The sequence below is a fragment of the Pteropus medius genome, unplaced genomic scaffold (assembly GCF_902729225.1).
Source record: "Pteropus medius unplaced genomic scaffold, Ma_sr-lr_union100, whole genome shotgun sequence".
Taxonomy (NCBI): Eukaryota; Metazoa; Chordata; class Mammalia; order Chiroptera; family Pteropodidae; genus Pteropus; species Pteropus medius.
In genome coordinates, this window is record NW_024340693.1 from 3,103,518 (window position 1) to 3,108,413 (window position 4,896).

Below are 4,896 nucleotides of genomic sequence, written 5' to 3' on the forward strand. Positions count from 1 at the left end.
TGTCTGTTTTATCTGACTTCATAAGGACTCACTTCTCAAATAGAGAACTAACAAGTATTTAATGAAATAAACCATGAAGTTATCAAGATTCCCAAGCTTATATCGGTGTGCTCATGGCAGCAATGGACAGCTTGCTCACATGGTTATAGTCATAAAGACCAAGACATATTCTCAGATACCAACAGCAAAATCAAGAATAAAATTGTTTTTGTTCAGAAATCCGTGTTTATAGGATATTCAATATTTTAATATCTTGGAGATCTAAACCAGCTAGGGTGACCCTGTTATTTTCGGTGTATCTCAGAGTGCAGAGTGCTTCGCTTTTTTTCCTGACCGCTGACTGTGAAGTGCTCAGTCATTTCGCAGATAGAGCCGTGTGTCACTGTGGGCTTTCTGCGTTCCCTCCTTTAGTCAGGAGGGAACATGTGGATTTGACGGCAGAGTTGGCTTATAGTTTTTGTTGTTTTCCAATTCGGTAGCATTAGTATTTTATGTTATTTCATTTACAGGAGTAACTACAGTTGTTTTTCCAGAAAGTCCTTTTAATGATTATCAAAAATTCAGTCATGTAATACGAAGACTTAAAAATACACTTTCAGGGCAGAGGGGATTTTGTTCAGCCCTTAGGGTTATAATTCTCTTTTCTGTTCAGAAGTATTTTACTGCCCTTATCAGATCTATTGGGACTGAGAACTGAGAAGCTAATTTACTCTAGCAGGTTGGCCAGAAGTAACTACGAAGGGAAGGCTCCCCATATTTGTTACTATCTTGGCCTGCAAGGAAGCAAGAAACTCAAACTATGTGTAAGGGGAGGGTTTCCTAAGCCATAGAGCGTACAATAGGCAAGTTTCCCTGGGAGCAGTTTGTGGGTTACCATTTCCACATGTAAATCAGCCGTTAGGAGTGGGCTTATTATACTTAAATTCGGAAGGATTAAACACTTAAATGTACAGCCTCTGAGCATTTAGAAACAGACTATCTTTTTTTTTTTTTATCTCTGTGTAAAGAAGGACTTAAACACACAAAAAGTTCTAATTGGGAAGATTGATACCTCTGACTAGGTTAAAATGAAGAACTTCTGTTCATCAAGAGACACCAATTCGGTAGCATTAGTATTTTATGTTATGAGTGCAAAAATAATCTGCAAACTGAGAGAAGGTATTTGCAACACACATATCTGACGAAGAAAGTAGTATTCAGGTTACTCATATAAAACAAGCAGAAAAAGACAAAACAGCCAACGGAAAATCTGCCCCAGCTCATGACAGCAGATACTTCACAGGAAGAAGAAACAGAAGTGGTGAATAAATATATTAAAAATCACTCAACTTTATTCGTCATTAAGGAAATGCCGATCAAGACTACAATAAAATGTCATATAAAAGCCACTAAATTGGCTAAATTAAGAAGTTTTATAATCACAAGTCTCCAAATCCGTAGAAACTTTTACTCACTGCTGGTGGGACAATAAATATATGCAACCACGTGGGACACAGTTTGGTAATATCTTAATAGTCGAACATTCACAACCTGCAGTTCCACTAGAGGGCGCCCCTACAGCGTTTGCGCATGCGCATTCGCATGCGCATAAGGAGACACGTGTACACACATTCATAGCACGATTGAAGCTTCATGTTTCCGCCATGTTTTCTGAAAGTGCTGGATAGAAGTATCAACCAATGACTGTTGGCACCAATTCAACATGAAGAGAAATCCCCAGTTAGGGGTGCGGTGAAGAAGGAATATTTATTCAGTACAGACAGCTCAGTTGCGGTTCAGCACAGCTATGGATCAGCTCAGTAGGGTCACTGCTCAGTTAAGGGACAGCATGGCTGGAACTGGGGCAAGCTCCTTCTCTGGCTAGACAGCTCTGCTCCACCCATGCCTGCTCCGCTCTGTTACAGGGAGACAGCTTTGGAGGTTCAGCTTCAGCTGGGGACATGCAGCCTTCCATCTCTGGTGGAAAGGGCAGTGGGCACTCTCAGCTAGTGGAGAGCCAACGTATACAGAGAGACGGCTCTGCCCCTGGTCCCTGATTGGTTCTTCCTTACGCAAATGAGGACTCCAAATCCCCACAGTTTGATTGGTCCAAAAAGTACTGTCCTTATTGGTTGGAATGGAGCTGCTCTGATTGGTTGGTGAAGATGCTGGTGAGGATGACAGCTGCACAGCTCTGATTGGACAGGAAAAGTCAGTCCTATTGATTCCAGGAGCTCTATGGGGACTGGCTCAAATGACAGGAACACAGTGCAGGCAGCGGGAGGCAGGCAGTGCAGTGCAGGCATCTCCCTGAAGCTGGGCTTGCATGTTAGGCCCCTACTGAGAAACAGTTACTAGGCTCTGTTTTAAAATTTGAGCCCAATTAGCCATTAGAAGACCTTCTTGGTAGTTGTCTTCTTTCTCAGGCTCGACAGGTGCAAAGGTCTACATTTCTGGCCCATTGCTGAAGTCACGTAGAATTTCAGTTTATGTGCATAACGCCTAGAGAAAGTACTTAAAATGAACCAAGAAGATTTTCATAAAACTACTCTTTTTTTTTATTCTGGATAATTTTGACATATCTCACTGGCAAGTCACCTCTAATAAAATATAAACCGAAAATAGAATTTTTTCTTCCTTGTCTAGACGACTTAATTTTGCTCTCTTTCGCTATTGTCTAGTTCCAAAAGAAGCAGCTTGCTGTGAAATTTGTGGGAAGGATGCTATTCTGAGTTTAATTTCAATATGTAGAAACCCAGTGAAAATCCAGCAGAAAGAATGTAGATATTTCTAAAAGATACTAATAACTCTTTGAAAAATAAAGACTTCATAGACATAATTTCTCTAAAATAGAACATTCAGCCATTAGAGTTAGAAATTGGGTAAATGAATGAGTGAATGAATAGTTGATTCAAAATGCATCATTAATGAATTGGAAATAATTGACTATGCCATTTCATCCTAAAACTGTCCCTCTAAGGAATCATTAGCATTATATGGAAGACTTAAAAAATGATACCCAAGCCCCAGTTAAATCTGAATCTCTAGAAAAGAGATTTAGCTATGACAGTACTTCTTAAAAGCCCTAGGTTATTCTAAACTGTAATGGGTTTGTGACACACAGAGCTATGCCGTGTACTCAAATTGGGGTCCAAGGATAACATCACCTGGGAGGTCGTTAGCATTCAGAATCTGAACCCCAGCAGACCTACTGCATCTGAGTCTAATGTTTAACAAAGACCCTGGGTGATGTGTAACATGATCGAAGTTAGGGAAACTTTGGGCAGTCAGAGTTACTTTCCATCCTGCTATATCTTGGATCAAGATATATTGGGGACAGGTCTTTCTCTTGAAGATTCTTGTTCTCTCTTTAGCCTAGAAGCAGCTCAACCACCATTTTGGTAAATCCAACCATAATGAAACATTGGAATACATAGGTACATGAAAAAGTGCTCAAAACATCACTAGTCATCATGGAAATGCACATTGAAACCGCATTGAGATATCACCTCACACCTGTTGGAATGGCCATCATCAAAAAGACAAGAAATAGCAAGTCGATGAGTACATGAAGAAAAGGGGACACTTGTGTACCTTTGCTGGGAATGTAAATTGGCACAGCTACTATGGAAAACAGTATGAAGGTTCCTCAAAAATTAAAATAGAGCTACCATATAGTCCACTAATGTAGCTTCTGGACATTTATGAGAAGGAAACAAAACACTAAAAAAGACACCTGCACCCCTGCATGTTCACTGCAGCATTATTCACAACAGCCAAGACATGGAAACAACCTATGTGTCCATCGATGGATGAGTGGATGAAGAAAATCTGGTGTATAAATACAACAGAATAATACTCAACCATAGAAAGAAGAAAATGCTGCCATTTGTGACAACGTGGATGGACTTCGAGAGCATTATGTTGAATGAAATAAGTCAGAGAAAAACAAACACCGTAAGATCTGATTTATATGTGGAGTCTAAAAAAAAAAAAGTTCATAGATACAGAGGATGGATTGGTGGTTGCCAGGAGTAAGGGATGGGGGTGAGAGGTGGGCTAAGGGGTCAAAAGGTACAAACTCCCAGTTATAAATAAGGTAAGGGAATGCACTGTACAGCGTGGTGACTATGGTAACAATACTGGGTTGTCTATTTCAAAGTTGCTAAGAGTAAATCTTAAAAGTTCTTGTCACGAGAAAAACTATAACGGTGTGGTGACGGATGTTAACTGGACTTATTTTGGTGATCATTTCGCAATATATACCTATACCAGATCATTATGTCGTACACCTGAAACTAATATAATATGTATGTTATATCTCAATTTAAAAAAAAATCGATGTTCCACCTCCCAATGGGAAGGCCGTGCCTCTAACCCTGACGTGAGGTGTGACGTAGCAGCCATCCTGACCCCCTGTGTCACCCATCCTCAGAAGACTCCTCCGTAGCCCACTTCGAGCTCTAATGCTTCATACTTTTCCAGTGATCGCTAAAGGTTAAAAAAATTATTTTATTATAGAAAACTCATGTAAAACAATCTAATATAATGAGCCGTCATGTACTAATGACTCAGTATCAATAATTACCAACTCACGGCCAATCTTTTTTCATCCGGGCCAACACCCACTTCCTCCTCTTCTAAATTATTCTGAAGCAAATCCCAGTCATCAGCTTATTTCTTCTATAAATATTTCAGTACGCGTCTTAAAAGACATAACCCAGATACCATTATGACACTTTAAATAATTAACAATCCCTTAATATCATCAAAATCTAGATACTGATCACATTTTCTCCAGTCGTCTTATAATTTTTAAATAGTTCGATCAAGATTCAAGTAAGGATCGTTCATGATAGTTTGGATATGTCATTTAGATTTCTTTTCATGTATTGATTTCTTCAAAATACTTTTCTC